The following is a 21,335-nucleotide window of genomic DNA, read 5'->3' as shown; positions in this document are numbered from 1 at the left end:
GGCTACTACCACCCCTAGAACCCCCCCCCCCCCCCGTTTTGGGTTATTGGGTCTTCCTGAAAAATCTCGTTGGGAGAACAACATTAGTAGCAAGGTTTAAAAGCCACCCCTCCCCCATCCTGGCATTTGGCCTGTTTCAGTCCTCCCTTCTTGGTTTTCAGTCACCTCGCACTCTAAGGTCAGAGGGGCCGATGCAACATTCGTGCACAGAAAACAGACGCTCAGTGTTGAGCGCCTGTTTTTCTAACACGCGCCCAGCCACCTCTCCTAGGCGCACGATGCAATATTTAAATAAGGAGGCACTAGAGAAAACTTGTGCGCCCGGGCCTCCATGACATCAGGCGCACAGGAGAGGTGGCTATCAAGCATGTTGGGAAAGTGGATGCTCAATCTACGTGTGTCATTTTCTCCCGCTACTGGCATATACACGGCCTGGAGCATGTATCTTGTGAGTATATTGGTTGTCCAGAATTTTTTTTTCCCCAACTGAATCCGCTTTATTTGGTTCTTCCTGCTTAGTATCTCTTCGATACTATTAGTAATCACAGCAATCTTTTTTTTTTTTTTTTTTGCAGTGCGCCTTTGAGTGTGGCGTAAAATGTGCCATGTTGCAATGGGCTCAATAGCCACTAGGGAAATATTTTGCATCGTGGGGATTAGCTAATAGCTTCATCTACATGACTAGATGAATCAGAGACTCAGGTAGGGAATTTGCATGTCACAGTCTCCTGGACTACTGTTGGTACCTTGAAATGAAATATCACTTTAAATCATACAGAATTTTGACTAGAAAAGTTCTACATTGGAAAATTCTGAAGGAGTGAGGGATTTATGAGAGAAATGTACTGAAAAAAACAGTCTTAGGACGCAAACATAGATTCTCACCCTGATTAATAAGTGGAGTCAGACCCTTGGGTAATCAGTTCTCTTACCATGATCCCACCTGGGTCTTAGCCTTTTGACTGAGAGAAGGGTGTCCATGCTCTTCCTTTGGTCCCACCTGGGACTTTGCTTTTTGGATGAAGAGAAGGTGATCCATCCAGGTAGGATAGAAGGACGTGTGCACATTTTCTTCCAATAGTCCAGCCTGGGTTTGGCTGAAAGAAGGGTGTGTGCACATTCTTTTCCCATGGACCCACTTGGGTCTTGGTCTTTTGGCTGAGAGAAGGTAACCCACCTGGGCAGGATGGAAGCAGGTGTACTTTTCTTCTCATGGTCAGGTCTTGGTCCTGGTCCAATGAAAGCTGAGAGGGCTTGAATTACTGATTGCTAAGCAAGTGGTGTGCCCAAACCAGGAAACACCCTCCTACATAGGTTTGGGCCCCTTGGCTCCTATTAGGGGCCACACTGCAAGTGTTGTGGAGGGCTCTGGAAGAATAGAGGAAGGACAGCAGCAGATCTGGAGTTGGAGTAGCCCCCCCCCCCCCCAGGAGGAATGGAACCCCAGTGACAGAATGGGAGGTGGAGTCAGGCTCCCAGGAGGGCATGGACCCCAGTGTTGGCATGGAACTTTCAGCGGAAGCAGCACCAAAGAAATGCTAGCAGTTTAGATACAAAGGACCACCCCCAGGTCAACACTGCCCACCAGCCCAATTGCATCTTTTCACATGGATGACACTTGGGAAAAAGGGGGGAGGATAATAACACTTGATTACGTGGGAACTCCAAGAGGTCCCTGCTATTCTATGTGGTGGTATACTGTGGGCGCAAACAACCCCAAACTGACAAATATTACATGTTCTTGTTAACTTGTAGAAATGTATAGAGTTGTGTGTCCTGAGACTATTAACCACGAGTAGATGAGTGTGCTGTTTGATATCCTGTTAGCCTTGTACATAGTCATGTAGAAATGTATATACTTATACAGGTTTATTAGGCTATATATATTTGTACATACTGCCAGCCTTGTTCACAGTCCCATTTGTTTTCCTGGGATGAAGGGAGGGAAATCCCACCCACTAACACCTTCTTCCCCAGGTGGAGGCACCAGGTGCCAAGAATGTGAGGACTGACGGAGTCTGCCCTGGGGGGGAGGGGTGGGGGGGCTCCTGCCAGGTCGGTTCCTGACTCAGGAATGCTCCGTGAGGTAAGTGGTCAAGGGGGCGTTACACTCTGAAAGCAGAGCCCCCCCCCACACCTTAACCAGTCCTCTGAAGAGGATCCCCCTCTCCATGGAAGTCGTAGCGAGGGAAAGAGAAGGAATTTGCTTCTTCTTTTGCCCCGTTTAAACCAAAGTGCCTACCCCCTCTTTGGTTGTAGCCCAACTTCCTAAACCCCATTGTAGTCTCTTTTTCCCTAAAAAAGCCATGGCTGCCATAGCACCTCCGGTTAAAACAGTCTGTGGCAATACTACCTATTAGGGGCCACACTGCAAGTGTTGTGGTGGGTTCTGGAACACCAGGGCACCTCCCTTTAGGGGAGTAGGGCGGGCCGGGCTGCTGTAGATCGCTGCATGGAGGCTACACGCTGGTGAACGCCTCACCTTGGTCACATGTGCGGAGCCTCAGGAAATACAGAATAAAAAGACCATAAAGTCTAAGTGGGAATGTGTGGACAGGGATTGACCTGGAATCCTCAAAAAAACCAGACTGTACACAGTGCGACAGTGGAAAAACAGAAATATCACATAAGAACATGCCATACTGGGTCAGACCAAGGGTCCATCAAGCCCAGCATCCTGTTTCCAACAGTGGCCATTCCAGGCCATAAGAACCTGGCAAGTACCCAAAAACTAAGTCTATTCCATGCTACTGATGCTAGTAATAGCAGTGGCTATTTTCTAAGTCAACTTGATTAATAGCAGTTAATGGACTTCTCTTCCAAGAACTTATCCAAACCTTTTTTAAAACCAGCTACACTATCTGTACTAACCACATCCCCTGGTAACAAATTCCAGAGCTTAATTGTGCATTGAGTGAAAAAGAACTTTCTCCGATTAGTCTTAAATGTGTTACTTGCTAACTTCATGGAGTGCCCCCTATTCCTTCTATTATCCGAAAGAGTAAATAACCGGTTCACATTTACCCGTTCTAGACCTCTTATGATTTTAAACACCTCTATCATATCCCCCCTCAGCCATCTCTTCTCCAAGCTGAACAGTCCTAACCTCTTTAGTCTTTCCTTATATGGGAGCTGTTCCATCCCCTTATCATTTTGGTTGCTCTTCTCTGTACTTTCTCTATCACAACTACATCTTTTTTTAGATGCTCGACCTGAATTGTACACAGTATTCAAGGTGCGGTCTCAGCATGGAGTGATACAGAGGCATTATGACATTTTCTGTTTTATTCATCATTCTCTTTCTAATAATTCCTAACATCACTGTTCCTTCTTTTTGTCCTAGCGTAAACAGGTTAGAATTGGGTCCCAAGAGTCCGATTGGACTTTGACTACAGTTGGCAAGCATCAAGGGTCAGTTTTGTCCCCCTCCATTTTTAATGTTTTGTTACTACCTTTATTCTGTTTGTTGGACTCATTTGACATCTTTTTTAAAAAGGTTTTGCAGATGATATTCAGTTGTATTTTGAGGTATCTGGGGATGTGCAGACTACTTTGCTGCAGGTCTCTCTGCCTTTCAGCAGTGAGTGGATGGCTAGCTCTCATAATGCTCTGGTGCTTAATCTTTCTAAAATGGAGCTTCTTTGATATTTAAGAAAACCATGGCCCGAGGGACTGTCTGGGATTATAATTGAAGGGGTTAGTATTGAATTCCAGGATCAAGTGTGCAGTTTGGGTTTTTATTTTGATTCAAATCTGACCTATAAGCAGCAGATTAAATCTGTTCTCTCCGCTGGGTATTGCACACTGAAGCAGTTGAGGCATCTTAGACCTCTGATTGCGTTTAACTGGTTTTAGGACCATTGTGCAGGCCTTTGTTTTAACTGCATCGGACTATGGAAATGTGGTTTATTTGGGGATCCCGAAATCTCTAGGGTCCAAGCACTACAGCTCATTCAAACCTCGGTGACTAGACTGGTGTGGTGATGTGACTCCTCTGCTCCACCAACTTCATTGGCTTTCGGTGAAACAGAGTCAAATTTAAGTTCCTAACCTTTTGAATTTAAAGCTGTACACAGAATTGCTTCTTTTTTATCTGATTTGTTTCAACCCTATGTTCCTAAAAGAGCCCTTCAGTCCTGCGATAAAACACTTTTGGAACCGCCTTAATTAAAAGTTTTTCACCTCCAGGATACTAGTCAAAGGTCTCTTTCTATTGGGGAATGATACTTTGGAATAATTTGCCAAATGAGATCTGGGTTTATCTGATTTTAAGTTATTTAGGAAAGCTGTTAAAACATTTTTATTTTCTGAAGTATTTTACATTTTATTTTAATTGATGTATACTGTTTGTATTTTTTTGTATGATGTATTGTATTTTGATGTTTGTAATCTACTTAGCATGATAGTTATCAATATAGGCTGGATGTAAGAATTTTAAATAAATAAAATAAAACAGCTGGCAAGCCGGAACTGGAATGGAGGATAACATCTCCTCTTACTTCACCCCCCCCCCCCCAAATGTTGAAGTTGGGAGCACAGGAGGGACACCAGCAACTCCCAGGCCCATAACCGCTGGCAGGGAAGAGGGTGAGAAAGTGTGGGGGGGGGGGGGGGGGGGAGTCGGTCATCAGATCCCGCACTCCAGTCGCTCCAGCCCAATCCCGGCTACGCTGGGTGCCAGCAAGTAAGGCGGAAGAACAGCGAAAGATAAACCTCGAGCCACCCGTGTTCACTCTCGGTACAGGGGTGAAGCCCATCACCAAAACCCCCCTCCTCCTTCCTCAGGGAAGAAAAAATAAAGGAAAATTAAGCACATTAATTCGCCTCTCTGGGGAGAGCCAGCAGAAGTGTGAGTGATACCAGCCCCTGTCTCTATTCCTACCCCTCCTCCCAAAAGAGTCGTGTGTGATGGGGGAGTAGCTACTCTCCCTCCCCCTCCGGCGGCGAAAGCAGCTTGCAGTGGTCTCCCCCGCGCAGGTCCCGGTTCTCCTGGCTCAGCCCTCATCTGAAGATTGTGAAGTCAGGTAAGAGCCCACTGTTCTGTGCCCTCTCCAGTCACGGCGCGAGCGAAGCAAAGCGTATTTTCATTGGCTTGAGCGCCCGTCAATTTGGGTGCTCAAGCCAATGAAAGCACATGGATGGGTGGGCGTGACGTCGCTCTAGGTTTAGAGGAGTTGGAATGACAGTTTGAGAAGACGCCAGCTGGTTCTGGCCCGGGTGACCAAGGTCCATGACCTACTAGAGACACCAATTGGCACTGTAAAGCACCTCTCTTGACTGGGCTCCCAGGGCTCTTAGAAAAAGGACAACAGCTCTGCTCGAGAGGGCTCTGTGGGCTGAGAGTCCCTGTCCATCTGCCCTCCACGCGCTGCTTATAGGGCCTGGGTTGCCAGAGGACAGGACCCTCTCAGGTTCGGTCTTCCCAGGCCCCCAGAGTTACTAGGCTGCGGGAGATGCCCCTAGGGGTTTTCTGAACTGTGACTCAGAAGAGCCACACGGTGTATTGCCTCGCCCTTGCCTCCTGTCCTGACACGTCCTGCCGGGAAGTGTTGGGACATGGGAGACTTGAGGAGGGTACCCGCTGGTGTCTTTCTATTCTGGATTGATTCCCATGTGCATCAGGGGCCATGGCGGGAGGCTGGTGCACGGAGCCGTGGCCATGGCAGGTTTTTGTGGACCGGAGGAGGAACTTCCCCACCTGGGGCTGAAATGTTCCAGGTTAAGCCCATTCCTATCCTTTTTAAAGGGTTTATTTTTGGGGTTTGGCTTCATTTCACACCCCCACCTACTAGAGACACCGATTGGTGCGTGACTAGGATGGGCCCCCTGCGTGAGATGATAGCCCTGGTCAGCTGCCTTCTGTTACTGGCCAAGGAGGCCATCTGGTGCTCCAGGCAGGAGAAGCTATCTGGGGGCTCCCCCCTATCTTAGTGGCAAGGAATACTCCAATCCACATCCAGCAGATTAAAATCTCCAGTGAGCAGCACCTCTCCCTTTTTTCCACCTTTTGGATGTCTTCAGCCAAATCTCTGTCCAGTCCTTCTGGGTGACTTGGAGGCCTGTAGACCATGCCAGTGTAAATGGAGGCACCATCATATTTTTTTTTTTTTTTTTAAAGACACAGCCTACAGTGCTCCCTAATGCCAGCTCCCCTACATTTCAGTTACTAAGGTACTGATTTTGATATAATGAGTTATTCCTCCTTTGGCTTCTCTCTTTCCTCAAGAGATTATAGCCTGGGATGACCACATCCCATTCATAAGACTCGCTCATCCAAGTCTCCATGATAGCTACAATATCCAAGACTGCCTCCACCATTAGGGCCTACGAATCTGGAAGTTTAGTGGCTGAGGCTGTGAGCATTTGTGCACAGGGCTTGCCAGCGTTTCCCCCCTCAGCTTACTCCTCTTCCTAGACACTTTTTCCGTGCTCTTGCCTAAAAGTGGACTCATTTTGGGTTTTTATTTTCTCCAACTACTTCCTGCATTTGCGTGTGGCGATGGCGACATTGACGTCCTTCTGCCACCCCCAGCCACTGCTTTAAGTGACAGATGACACGTGTTTTGAGTTTCTCAGCTAGGATCCTTTTTCCTGTCAGAGACTTATTTTTCCATATCCTGCCCCAACCCCTAATGTATCCAAATCCTTCTTTACACCAGGTTTTAAGCCAGGCATTGACGTTGCCTGTATGAAGTAATCTTTCTCTTCTCTTTCCATGCACAGGTAACGTTTCTGAAAAGGCAACGGTTTGTGCCCTGTGCCAGAGCTGCATCCCCAGACTCTGGAAATCTCTCTCTGCTTCTTGAACGCTGTTTTTAGCAAGGCCATTTGTCCCCAGATGGATGAGTACATCAGTTTTATATTCCTTACTTTCCTCCTTAATGGTATGGACAATCCGATTTGAATTTGTGCCAGCTGAGGATCCTGGAAGGCATTTTACTGTTGTGTGTCCCTCATCCAGAGTCCCCAAGTCAGTGCCTCTAATCCCTAGCCTCAGCAGGAGAAGAACAGACTTAATTTATTTAAAAAGCTTATAGACCGCTTATCACAAATAAATTGAATTGAGCAGTGTCCATATTAATATAAATCATTTACATAAAAAAACATAATAAACACAGTTAAACATCAAGACCAAATAGGTCAAGTTAAACATTAAGTTAAACATTAAGAAACGTCTCCAAAAATAGATGAACCTCCAGTTGTTTCCGGAAAGATTTTATATCCTGAATCAGTCACAAATACTGGGGTGGAGCATTCCACAGCATTGGACCAGTTCTGGAAGATCATTTTCCAGAAGTTTCTACATGGTGAGCGTGTTTAGGGGGCAGGCATGTCTAATAACATTTCAGCTTGTGAATGCAGGGATCGACAGGATTTACATAATGAGAGTTAGCCAGTTAGATAAAATGGACCACCCCCTTTGAATGACTTAAATACTAGAATAAAGATTTTAAACTTGATCCTCTGTTCTGTAGTCAAGCAGTGCAATTTTACAAGCATTGGAGAGTCACAATTTTACAAGCATTGGCTCGGGGACAAACTTAGGGCCTCATTTATTAAGCATTTTTCCCATTGACACAGGCTAGGAGAAAAGCCTTAGATTGTGAGTCCTAATACCTACAGTACCTGAATGTAATACGCTATGAATTGTCTGAAAGGGGGAATATAAATCAAAATAAAAGATACATGATCTCTGGGCCCACCCTGCCACACTGACATTCAGAGGCATTTGGCAGTAATGATATGGCTCGTATCCTATACTTTGCTAATGCAATGAGAATCCAGTAAAGTTAAGATAAAAGCCTGTACAGCTGTTCTAAAATCATTAGATGGTAAAACATAATGCAAATATATTGCAGTAAACATAATTTGCAAATAGCCAATGGCAACAACATATCAGCGTGTATGATTGTTTGAATCTTCTGAATAAAAAAGAGTTGTGTGCTGCATCTGCATTCTGGCGGATGTGGAATCAGATTGTAAACCCATGACCACAGAAAACTGATTTAGGAACTTCAGTATGGCACTGCTTGGTTATGGATGTCAGTGAGAAAGGTACAAAAAAAGAAAAGAAAACTGACCACGGCCTCCAAAAGAGTAAGCCAGAAGCATGGGGCTGCTGAAATAGCCACCAGAACTAACACTGCAAGGTAATTTAAAAGAGACGTGGAACGAGTTTAAACAAAAGCTCCTCCTTTATCAAAGAGGAGGCGGATGTGCAAGAGATTGCCCTGCTTCTAACAGCGGCTCGCCCAGAAGCCATAGATGTGTATGACCCATTCCACCTTGCCAGAAGCAGAGAAAATAATTTTGAGGCGATGCTAAAAATAAAAAAAAGTTTGAGCTGCTGTATTCCAAGCAAAAATGTCCCAGCTGAGAAGCATGTTCTTGCTTCCCAGATTCTGAGAGAATGTGAAACTGTTGAAGTGTATGTTACAGAGCTGAAGCTCAGGAGTTGGGCTTGTAATTTTGACTGATGGACTGGCGAAAGATTAGTTAGTAATGGGCACAAACCATGCCAGGGTGAAAGAGAAGTCGCTGCGTGAGGCAGTCCTGACATTAGAGCATGAAAGGCTTCTGCAGTTACACAGGCTCAGATGAAGTTTCCCAGGCAGGTAGTGACTCTGAAATGGCTGTGGCCACAGCACAAAGACAGCCCTCAGAAGGCTGGAGCAGAGAGTCAAGCTGCACAGAATGAAAAGAAAACATGGCCACTCTCATGACTAGAATACTGCCGGAATTCTGCTCACAAAAACTTAAAATTCTGCATAATTTATATTGGTTAAAATAACATAATGTACATAAGCCTTTATGTAATTCATTTAAAATGTAATACAGAAAAAAGTTACTACTTAAAGATGCAGAGTCTTACATATTTTGAGCAGAATTTCCCTAGAAGTTCACTGTAAGAGTAACTCTTCCACCCTCTTTCCCTACTCCCATGGCCAGTCTCCTTTCACTTTGCTCTCTCAGGCCCCAACTCCTCCTCCTGCCACTATCTCTCCCCTCCCCTTCTAGGCTCAATCCCTTCTACTCTATCTCCACTCCCAGAGTTTGACCTCTTTCTCAGTACTGCCTCTTACACAGGATCTCTCTCTCTCTCTCTTTCTCTCTCACACAAACACTCACAGGCTCCTTCTCTGTAGTGTATATACACCCTCTCATACAGGCTCCTATCTCTCTCTTGCACATATGCCCCCCCTCATACAGGGTCCCTCTCTCTTGCACACACCACTCAGGCTCCCTTTCTCTCACACACACATCCCTTCACACAGGCTTTTTCACACATACACACATCCCTTCACACAGGCTCTCGTTCTTATACATACACATACTCACACAGGCGCCCTCTCAAACAAACAAGCACCCTCACATACACACAATCCCTTTTTCACACATACACCAGCTCCCAGTGTCTCACATGCCTACATACTCCTTCACAATCTCCTCACATAGGCTCCCTCTCTCTGGTACCCACTCCCATGAATCCTCACACATGCTCTCTCATCCCCCAGGCTCACAATCTTACACACTCTTAGTGTGGGGTCTGCTCCATCTTCGCTGCAAGTGGGATGGCCTCCACTCTTGGCATGCCGGGGCCTGCTGCTTTGCCGTGAGCGTGATGGTCTTTGCTCTTGCCTCACCGGGGCCTGCCAAATTCTGTGCAGAATTTCTGTGCAGCTGCCCAGGAGGGAAACTGTGTGCAAATTCTGCGCTCCGCAGTAGCACATAATTCCCACAGGACTACTATAAACAATGTGCTGCTTATGGACAAAAATTCACAAAATATGGAGGACCAAATCATTCCCAGAAACTGTCAGTCAAACAGAAAAGTGCACATGGTGCAGGCAAACTACAGCCAGGGGCTGGGATGAAAACTTTGGAGAGTAGCGTAACTGCAAACAAGACTATCAAAACCAAGTGGCACGTCCCACTGCCCACCAATGAGAGAGGTTTTCACTACCAAGTTGCTACATGTGCTGAAGTGGACATTTTGTCAGAATCTGCATATAATATGCTCAGTGCCAAGCCATGTTTGAAAGAAATGGGATATGAGCTTAAGAGTAGATGGAGGATAACTGATTCAAACATTGGGACAGTATAGTGTACCGATCCAGTACAGAGGACAGCTGTTTCCACTGTGGACGTGAGTCATTCCAGATCCTCCCTGTTCAACAATTGGTTTACGTGGGGAAGAGAGTGGGAGCGCAGCAAACACCTTGCAAAAGATGCTCACAGACCGCAAAGATGTTTTTTGTTTTTTTTAAGGTGTTGGGAATTTGTCAGTGAAGCCACCATAAAACTTGTTGAAGGCATCCAACCCGTGGGGTGTGCAACATGGAATGTTCCAGGAGCCATAAAGAGTAAACTATGCAAAGAACTGGGAAGAATGGCATCCAGAGGGAGCACATGACACACGGAGGAACTCGCAGATTGGGTAAGCTGTAGTGAAATAGTACAAACGAAAGGTGGGGTGGGGACTGCAGATCTGCTTAGACCCAAAGAACCTGAATAAATACATTAAAAGAGAGCATTTTCCTTTTGCCATCCCAAATTAAAATGCTAGGATAAATGGCCGGAGCCCAAGTCTTTACAACTCCAGATGCCTCTAGTGGCCTCTGGGAGGTACCTTTGGATGAGACAAATGAACTGCTCTGTACATTTAATATATCTTTTGGGTGCAATTGCTTCCATCTGGTTTAGGTTCAGCACCAGAGCTGTTCTATATAGCGCTTTTCAAATAATGGATGATGTGCCAGGGACTGCAGTCTGCAGAGACAACATCCTGTCCGGGGCAAAGATGTTGAGAAGCATGAGGCCAGACTGCAGAGGTGCTGCAAATAATAGACCAAAAGCAAAATCTAAAACGCAACAGCAAAAAAAAAAAAAAAAAGCCACTTTCGCCAGGCTTCCGTAAAATACCTGCAAAACCTTCTAACTTGCAGTGCTGTACACCCAGATAAATTAAAAAAAAAGCAGCAATTGAAGGAATGCCCAGCCCCCAATGAAAGAAGGATGTTGCCAGGGGATGTGGTCAAGACGGCTAGCACAGCGGTGTTTAAAAGGGGTTTGGACAGGCTCCTAGAGGAAGAGTCCATCACACGTTATTAGCCAGGTAGACTAAGGAAAGCCACTGCTAACTCTGGGAGTGAGTACCAGGAATTTAGATTTACTTTGTGGGGTCTGCCAGGACTTGCGACCTGGACTGGCCACGGTCAGAGACAGGGTGCCGGGCCTGACGGACCTTGGTCTGACCCAGCATGGCAATGCTTGTGTAAGAAAGATCTGGTAGGCAGTAACTTAGCTGAGTGCCACACTAGGGTCCAAGCCAGAGTATCAGTCGAAGAGAACACAAGAACAGGAAGGTACGTACAGGAGCAAGCAAGAAGCAGGATCAAATAGGACTTACTAACTTTTAGCCAGATAAGTGCCCCAGTGTTTAAAAAGTTGCCATTTAGCTGGATAAAATTTGAGTTATACGGCTAAATGGCTTTGAATATTAACCTCTTTTTTTGTGACAAACCTGGTATGAATTTAACAAACTTAAGCATAACCAAAAGGTTGCTACTCCTTGTGACCTTGGGCAAGTCACTTTTACCCTCCATTGCCTCAGGTGCAAACTTAGATTGGGGATAGGGAAATACCTGTGGTACCTGGATGTAATCCACTTTGAAGCGCTGAAAAAAAAGTGCAAAAAGCAGAATATAAGTCTAAATAAATAAATAAACAATGGTTTGCAAGGTACTTATTTTGGCTCAATTGTAGCTACTCTTTTCAAACTGTATCTAGTATCTTTATCATCATTATTATTGTTGTTTTTACAGGGCCACCAGGCATCTGCAGCACTTTAGAGAGACCGCTTACAGTCTAGTCAAGTCAGACAGACAAGACATAGAGACAAGAAACAAACAAAAGGCTTAGAATTAAAGCAGTGAAGAATAAAACCGGTTGGACGTCCTTAGGGGGATTGGATGTACGAGCCAGAGCGATGCTACTTAACGCTACATGACAGGTGTGCAGCAGTTAAACGGTTAAGCCTGCTCCGGCGTCCGGACAGTGGCTTCCTGCGCACTGCAGGAGCACCGGTAGTCCATCCTGGCCCCATGCATGAGGCCCCGAGGTCATGGCGGTGTCTGCTTTGGTCGTTTATCTTCTGGCCTGCACCTGCAGAGCCGCTTGCCCTCTCAAAGTCCCTTTTTTCGTTTACTGGCCAACTCGATGTTGCTTCTTTAGCCGGTGCTTTTCCTGCCTGCTGCTGTGCTGCTGACGGCGTTTCAGCACAGAGGTCTCATTCCAGGTTCAGGGTAAGTTTATTCCTGTTTCTTGTGGAGCTGATTTTACTTTTGGGGCCTACAGAAGGAGTAGTAAAGAGCATGGAAACCGGAGAGGAGTGAAACATTAAAGCTGATGGCTATAGCAGATTTTCAGTTTAGATTTCACATGCATTATAATGTCTTTAGCAAGTTTATTCCTTTGTTAGGTATTCTCTTAAATGAATCTTCTGTTTCTTGTTCGGGACATGATTGGGCCAACCTTAGTGCAACTGCAGCAGGGCGTCAGAATTGTACACGTTGACCAATCTGTATCCCATGTGATTTCTAGTAAAGGGCCTGTACCAGGGCACTATTTCAAGACAAAATTTCATCTTTACATTTATTTCAATATGTGGGAGCTCCCTCCGGCTCCAGCCAACAGAACTGTGCATGTTATTTATTTCCTTAAATTTGATTAGCTGCTCTTTCAGTGGACTATAATTTGATTTATGATTGGCAGGTAAGGGAATCCTCCCCTAAGCAGTATTGCTAATGTGCTTGTTCTCCTTGAGGCTTCCTTGGAAAGTAATACAAGACTTGTAAAGAAAACCCCCCTTAATGTCATAGACCAGCAGGCCTCTGGCTAGCAGGAATGCAAGGGAAAGCGGCCATCACCAGAAGAGGCACGATTAAGGACTTCCTTGTTAAGCAGTGCGCCACCAGGGGCACTGAAAAACACACACAGCACCCATTAGATCGAACAGGTCTTTGGGGCATGTACAATGTTATTTGTGCTATATTTGAAAAGATAGGTCAGACGTTTCCATTCTGTATTATGTCACTTAGCGTATTCTTGTCAGTGTGGTTTTTCCCAGGGTGTGTGGGATTAGTAGGGAAACAATGTGAAAAACTGCACAAATAACAATAGTAAGAGATTTGGTTTTATGCAAGGTGAACTCTACCTGCTGATTGCAGCCGCATGTTGGTTGGGAGTGGAGAAGTTGACTGATTTCAGCTGATTCCATACATGCAGGCTTAGATGGAAAGCCTGCTGGGGGTAGGGTATTATCCATTGCACCGAATATAACTTGCCATGAGCGACCAATGAAACGGAGTGAGATAAATCCTAATAACAACGTTTTGAGAGGATTTTCAGTGTAAAATGGGTAGTGTGTTTGCTTCTAGCAAGGTTTCTTTAAGTGGGTTCCACTAGCAATAGTTTGCAACCTGACTTGTACCTGACGTATCCAGCAGATTCCCACTGTGTGCGAGTTTCATTAACCCCCTGCCCCATTACAGTGACACGGAGCAGCACGCTCTCTCTTTTTTTTTCCCTCCATTTCTAGCCAGCAGGTGGGGTGGCAGGACTTTGTTTCAGGATGAAAGGGCTTCTCGTTCTCTCGAAGATTTGCTGTTAAAGTTGCACAGTTCCAACCCTGGCATTGCCATTGCTCCAACACTCTGTGCAGAACCCAGAAAGCAGCTCAATGTACACAAGAAGCAAGGAATGCAACCCCTGCTGCCCTCCCCATCTGTCTGTGTGAGAAGCAGAAAAATAAATTGCAGTCCAGCCAGCAAGAAAAAAAAAAAAGATATGCTAACAGATGTAAAAGGAATGGGCCACAGGAAGACTTCGGGCCACGTTTTAAACTGCTGAAGCATGAGACACAGGGGGAGAGAAACCCCTGCCATAACTAAAGAATTTAAGACCCCGTGACTTAGTTTGAAATATATTAAAAAAAAAGGAAAATGTGATTTTTCCTATCTAGATTGCTTTTTTTTTTTTATGGAGCAGGCCCTGTAATGGGGTATTTATACACCAGACCAGCTCAAGGGCGAGGACAGAAGCACAGTCAAGCAATGTAAGAACCATAGGACCAGCTCAGGGGCAAAGTAGTATGAACAAAGTTTGACCTATTTAAAATAAATAGACTGAAAAGGTCCTGAGGTGGAACAAGGGTGTCTCCAGTTTTGCCTGGGAGAGGACGGAGAAAACCCGGTGACGGTAAACAGAAAGGGGAGGAGAGGAGCAGATAGATCTCCAGGGTAAGCACACCGAGAAGTGGGCAAATGGTCTCAGATGAAGGGGGTTAGCCCCTGCGTGGCAGTTAGGGGATGTGAAACGGAGCGTGGCTTTGTTGTATGGGGCTGGGGAAAAATATCGTGCGGCAATAATAAAGCTCTGAATATGACAAAGACAGCTGTGCGTCGTCTGGGCAATGTCCAACCCAGACTGCGCTTTATCATAGGCGGCAGTAACACCTCTGCTACAGTGCATCATCTCTGAACGCCGTCTGAAAAATGCAACATCTGCACTCCCCAGCTGCAGCCCAGGAGGGTCTCTGGCCTATTGCATTGAATTTTGCAAAGAAATCAACTCGTGGCAATATGTGGGTGTATTTAGATTGGGGGAGGAGAGTAACGCGTGTAGGCTGCATTTTCGGTTCTATGCAGGTTATCTCACTTTATATTTTTTCCCCTACCCCAAGAAGTTGAATACAAATACCGCAGCGAGTGCCCACTGCAATAATAAAAGCAAAACTGCAGTGTAATTTTGCCTTGATTTTTGGTACAAACCCCAGAGGTGAAAAGCACCCACAGCATTTGTACTAAGCCAGGCAGTCCATTTTAAGTAAAATACCGAATCTTTCCTGTCCCATCTCTGTCACCCAAGTACAGAATGAGAGCCATTTTCAAACCCATTTAAGTGTATAAAATGCACTTTACTTCCGTAAATAAACCATCCAAATACTGCCTTCTCTCAGTGTGCAATGGCGTGGAGGCAATCCTGGGGCTGGGTTTTGCTTGGGGAAGGTAATTGATGCATGTGGACTGCATTGTCACATCTACAGGTGCCATTTTTCAAAGAAAATCACCCGCACAAGAAAGTGTGTGCACGTGTGATGCAGTCATTTCCAATGCTAAAGTATGGGCGCGCTTTCACTTTAAAATGTGAAGCAAACCCCTGCAGACTTTGTCTCAGTCAGGACAGTTTGAAAATCAGCCCTTGCATTGCCAAGCCCCTCCCAGCTTCAGCTGCTCCCACTGCCCGTACTGTCTCTTGTCTGCTGGATAAATGAGGGACGTTGGTTTTGGGGGTTGGCGGTATGACACCTTTCACAAGCACAACATTTGCTAGAGAGATTTAACAACGAATGAATTGGGAGCTATTACTTTGATGTGAGACAGCAACAGTGTTGAAATGCTTAGCCTGTGCAACTCCAGAGTTGAGCACTTGTAGCTTTTTGACGGTTTCTATTGCTACATTAGAAGGTGGAACTCGATGGAGAGGAATGACTAGTACAGAGCTTCCCAAACTTGCCCTGGGAACCCCCACATCCAAGCAGGTTTTCAGGATATCCAAAATGAATATGCACGAGATAAATCCACATGCACTGGAGTCCTAACATATGCACATCTATCTCAACATGCATATTCATTTTGCATATTCTGAAATCCCAACCTGCTGTGTGGTCAACAGGACAGGTTTGGGACGCCCTGGACTAGTAGTTAGAGATTAATGCAGGGGTAGCCAACTCTAGTCTTCAAGAACCATAAACAGGCCTGGTTTTCAGGAAATCCACAACGAATATGCATGAGACAGACTTGCATGCCCCGCCACAGTATGCAAATCTATCTCATGCATATTCATTACGTTATCCTGCAAACCGGACCTGTTTGTTTTTTAGGACTGGAGTTGGTCACCAGTGGATTAATAGGTTGAGAATCAGGACAGCAGGGCTCAAAGATGGCTTCTGCCACTGACACTATCTCCCAATGGCTCAGGTACCCACTTAAATTGTAGGCTGTTTGGATCAGCAACTCATGATATATGTATGCAGCTTGTTGAACAGCACCCTGATTTAGAGCGCTATAAATATTATAGATAAAATAATTAAGAATAGCTATTGGGAATATTCCATGAAGAGATTAGACTAGCGCTGAATAAGCTGTGGCATCCCCAGACCTTCACCATTTCCTTTGGTGATTCAGACCAGCAGAACAAGGGTCTGGATTAGCTGTGATGAGCTGCCTCAGTTCTAGTACTCCTATACGAGTCTTCACTGCTGGGAGGCCAACAACTGCATACATATAAAGACTGCATTGTGACTCGTTTTAGAATCTCCGATTCCCTCTGTCACTTGTTTAAATGATGTTTTTCATCACTGACAAACTAACAGAGCTCCATTCCTGGCAGGACGCTCTTGTGTGAAATGCATTTTCAATCAAACACGTGATTTTTTTTTTTTTTGATCCTACGCAGAGCGCAACTTTAACAAAATCCATGTGGTCCGATTTCATGCAAGTTCAGATTGACAGATCCCCAAGGGGAGTCAGAAAATGCATCATACGAGAGACAGAAAAGTCCTGGATGCTGTTTGGAAATGAATGTAGACAGCTAAAAAAAACAGGATCTACTTTCAGTGCCCCCTGGTGCAATGAAAATTTGAAACCTCAGACAGCTATCCACACTGTACCCCCCATACCTTGACCTCTGCTGTATGGACAGACTATGAGCACTGTGCCTCCTTTATCATACCTTGTCTAGGTGGAACAGCCTAGAATGACCTTTGACACTGAGACTTCCCTTTGGGAACAGTAAGTTGGATACACCTTGAGAATTACATCCACTTTAGCTGACCTTACAGTGTAGGCTGAGGAGATATCAAGTTCAATCTTTCTGCGTAGCTTCACTCAGGAAGAAAAGGTTGAAGGGAATTTAGGAATTACTATCCAAAGCAACACACCTCTCTGAAATGTATTGGGTCATCTGTCTACTTAAAGGAGACCTGCCCTCAACTTCAATTGGAATCATGAGGAGTCTGTTTAATAGTGAGGTTATCCATGGCATACATTATGCCTCACTTTAGTGTAAGATCCCTGAAATGGCAATGTTTACCTTTTTTCATTCTTCCTTGAACTGTAAATATGCAATAGATTGGACTTACAAAATAGCAAAATATAAATAAATGGAGTTTATACTATAGTGAGGCACAAAGTATGTTATAAGTAACATCACTATTGAATAAAAATATTTTTTCCATGTCAGCAGGTCTGTAAACTACAGTGTTGTATGAAATTTTGAAAATAAAAATTAGTTTTTTTAGCTTAACATAACTGTGTTCAGTTCGTCTTCCATAATGAGCACACTTACTGCTGGAGTGGGCAACTGTTCTCTTTTAAGGAAAGAAACTGGTGATCACGTTTCATGGCCAGGTAATTTAAAGCCTTTTGACATTGCGTTTGTGTTGCTTGAGATAGCCTCTTGGAGTAATGGCTCATAGTCCCAGCAATCCTCATGACACAACTAGATGAAATATGCATGGATATTTCACCATGCGGATCTGGCCTTGCATGGGCGATGTAGATCAGAAGGACTTCATCCCATGCAATCTCTATAACATATGTCAGAGCAGAGAATATGAGGCTGGCCAGAACTCTAATATAACAATAAACATATCTGATCTCATTATTGGAGGAGTTGCATTCCAAGATTTTCTAATGATGAAATCATCTTTAACCACCCTACCATTTCAGAAAGGCCTGTGATGATTGTAAATAGAGTGTGCTTAATAGATAGTGGGTACAAGAGAGCTTTATAAAAGGCAGTTGTTATCTACATATAATTCTTCATGTTGGCTGAGAATGGTCCACAAAGGGATAGTGGTGGAAACATGGCCATGGGCCATGGCTGGGATGTCAGGTAATGGTAAAGAGGAGCAGAAACAGACATGAGAGTATCCAACATAGCTGATTCCCTGTTCTGTGACCCCCGTGGTTTCCTTTGTTCTTGCTTTCTTTTCCAGGGATGGAACAAGCAACCAGTGTGATGGTGATAAATGGATTAGGTAGTGTTACCTAGCTGGAATATGTCCCACCTGACTCCATGAATGAGGAGTTTGATGCTTAGTGATCTTTGGAAACTTGAAATGTCTGTGTGTTTGTACTGGGATTCCAAACAATAGAAGATTAACAGCAGAGATAAGAATTACCTGGATCACTTCTAAACCCTCTGTAATGAGATAGCAAGCTGTGATATAGATTAAGATGGCTTTCACTGAGAGTGGGAGCTCAGGGTCTCAACATGAGATGATGTATTTTACATACTGTAGTCTGAGAGGCTTGCTTTACTGATGGATGTGTTAGAAGAAGAGATTAGCAGTTAATATCTCCATATACATGTAAATAACTGGTGTGGCAATTTAAAGAACATCACTGGTGTTCATCAGTTTTTCTAGCTACATAAGTCCTCATTCCTGAAGAAGTATGAAAAGGAGTCTGTTGATATTTTTTGCATTTATCCTTCAGCGCAAGCATATTTTAGAGAACACCAGGCGCACAGTCAAGCCTTCAGTTTCAATTTTGGCTCATCTCCAAATAGTGACAAAAAACATTTAAGGCCTGTTTGATTCAGCCTAGAGAGGCAATGTCATCAAAGCAGAGTGCAGAAGTCTTTCTGAAGCTCCCTGTCATAGCTGCCCTCAAATAATTTCTTCCTTATCCCTGTAAAAACCTTTTACCATGTAGTGCTGTACTTCTGCCTAGAGCAGGGGCAGAAAACTCCAGTTCTTGAGTGTTACAAACAGGTCCAGTTTTCAGGTTATGTATTATGAATATGCATGGCACATATTTGCACGCACTGCATCCGTTATATGCAAATCTATCTCATGCACATCCATTGTGGATATCCTGTAAAACAGACCTGTTTGCTGCACTCAAGGACTGGAGTTGCCTATCCCTGACTTAGAGCAATTTCATATCAACTTAATAACTGTAGCTAGTTGTATTGTTTACTTAAAAGTGTTGGTAAACTATTGGTACAGCAAGTGATAGCAATGTGTTCCTTTCACCAAGTTTCCAGAAATAATTCTCTGCTGATTGATTATTGTTCAAGGGGTAGCCTCTTCTGTAGAAGAGACAATTAATCCTTTATCCCAATAAGAAATCATGTTTGTGGTGTTCTTTTCTCTAAATTCTAAAAAACAATTTTTCCACTTAATCCGGAAAAGTACCTAAATGGAATTATATAACTGCACATTTGGCTTGCATATCCGCCCAGAAAGCACCACGGAGCTCGTAGAACACAAACCTTGCCCAGGGCAGAGCAGTCTTTCCTTTTGGATCTTGGCAAACATATTGTCTTTTCTTTTCTTTCTTTTTTTTTTTGCTAACTGGTGGACGCACTTGCACCATCTGAGAAATGGAAAGGGCTGATGAAGGTTTCTCACGAAGAAGAGTTTCACCCACAGGATGCACTGAATCTCTGCTAATCAGAAGCGTATGGATGCTGCAGCCTGGAGAGATGCCCGTCACTCACTGCCTCCCCCCTCCCTCTCCTGTCCTCAGCTTTCCAGTGGGAAGCAGAGTGCCTGTACCAGCGGTGCACTTGTTCCTGGTTTATGAGCCATGATCTACAAGGTAATTAATCCTGACAGGAAAAAGAGCAACACAACTCCGTCCGCTCCATTAAGGAGCAAGTTTTTTCAATTGAATGTGTTGGTCTTAGGACCTTTCATCTCCACAGCATACCATTTTCAGGCTAGAGCGAGTGAAAGAACATATCACGTCTGCCTGGTTGACAGTAATAAAAGAGAACTGACTGTGTTATACACAGAGAGCTGTTTTATTAGAGCAGAACTTTGTTTTTTTTGTGCATGTGTTCATTGCGTTACCATGACCATTGTCAAGGAAATTATGCTCAGAGAAATAAAGATAGAATAAATCAAATAAAACATGAAAAAAGTTGGAGAAAACATTTCTTTGTTGATTTGCAAACCTGTGGACTTAAATGGTTTCTGATCTTACATTAATTTTCTGAAAATATCCATTGTTTTGTGAAAAACTCCTTAGACATACCTTTTTTATATCCAGGCCTGTTGGGGTGTGTGTGTGTATATGGGAACTTGTCTGGGGGTGTGTGTGTGAAGAAACTTTGTGCTGCCTCAGTAATCCATGTCTTACTCAGGGTGACTGGAAAGAAAAAGTTTTCAAGTATGGAGACCGGTGAATTTTCCATCCTTATTAGTTTTACTTATTGGATGTCTGTGTCTGCCATTTTGAAATATTTTTTTGTTGTTTGGGAAATTTTTAAAATTTTGTATGAGCTCTTAATTATTGGATGTTATTCTGTTCCTTAGATCATTATAAAAAGAATATTTCCAAGTATGGTTTTACTAATAGGATTGATTTATATTCCTTGATTTAATTGTTTGATAAATGATTTATGAGGACTGGTGATGTTTCTGTTTCTCTGTTGCTGCATTGCATACAGAGTCTGGCTTGTTGCAGTTTCCAATTCAGTTTCTGTTTATAGTTTATAATCTTTTTATTCTGAATCTGGTGAGAGTGAGTCTGTGTTCTGCATGTATAATTGAGGTGGGGTATTGTTAGCAATCACCCCACCAGGAGGGCGGAGTTAGCAATCTGTTATCGATCTACTCCTCAAGAAGGGAGGAGTTAGCAATCTGCTGTCGATCACCCCGCCAGGAGGGTGGAGTTAACAATCTGTTAGAGTTTCTGCTAGGAGTTTGCAGTCTGTTAGGATTTGCTCCTTCCACGGGGAGGCGCTAGCAATCCTGCTGAGCCTTGCTCCTCCAGAGGAGAGGAGCTAGCAATCTGTAGCGACTCTGCTAGGGTTAGCAATCTATTATAGGTTAGGACTGCTGAGTAGCAATCTGTTGTAGGAGCTGCTATGGAGTTGCTCCCCAGAGGAGAGAGGTTAGCAACCATCTAAGATCTGTTCTTCTAGAGAGAAGGAGTTAGTATCTGTTATGGATCTCCGCACAGAGTGGCAACCTGATATACAAGAGTTCCCCTGAAGGGAGGTTTTGGCCATCTGTATGGTTCCTGCTAAGAAGTAGCAATTGGTTATGATACAGTTCCAGAGGAAGGAGATATTAGCAACAGTTGAGGGTAGACTGCAAGGTAGCAGTTTGTTGTACTCAGCTCTTGAAGTGTGAGAGATGAGCACTCTAATGTAGAATGGTGAATCCTTGGGTCGATGGCAGATGATAGCGCCCTCAGGAGGATATCATGAGAGGGACCATCGACTAGGCTGGAATATGGAGACAGACACAGATA

General features: G+C 44.3%; 1 long non-coding RNA gene across 3 annotated transcripts; it reads left to right on the top strand.

Moving 5' to 3' along the window:
* Positions 1–355: 355 nt before the first annotated feature.
* Positions 356–19,927, top strand: LOC115096280. Of its 3 annotated transcripts, none has more exons than XR_003858019.1 (4): positions 356–448; positions 10,270–10,438; positions 11,826–12,305; positions 19,454–19,927. It is a non-coding gene; the product is annotated as an uncharacterized LOC115096280 (long non-coding RNA). The 3 variants fall into 3 exon arrangements; XR_003858017.1 differs by lacking the exon at positions 356–448 and adding an exon at positions 594–702; XR_003858018.1 differs by lacking the exon at positions 356–448 and adding an exon at positions 956–1,043.
* Positions 19,928–21,335: the final 1,408 nt, after the last annotated feature.

The sequence above is a fragment of the Rhinatrema bivittatum genome, chromosome 7, assembly GCF_901001135.1.
Source record: "Rhinatrema bivittatum chromosome 7, aRhiBiv1.1, whole genome shotgun sequence".
NCBI lineage: Eukaryota > Metazoa > Chordata > Amphibia > Gymnophiona > Rhinatrematidae > Rhinatrema > Rhinatrema bivittatum.
Note: the sequence above shows the minus strand (reverse complement) of the source record. Positions and strands in the feature narration are given on the sequence as shown.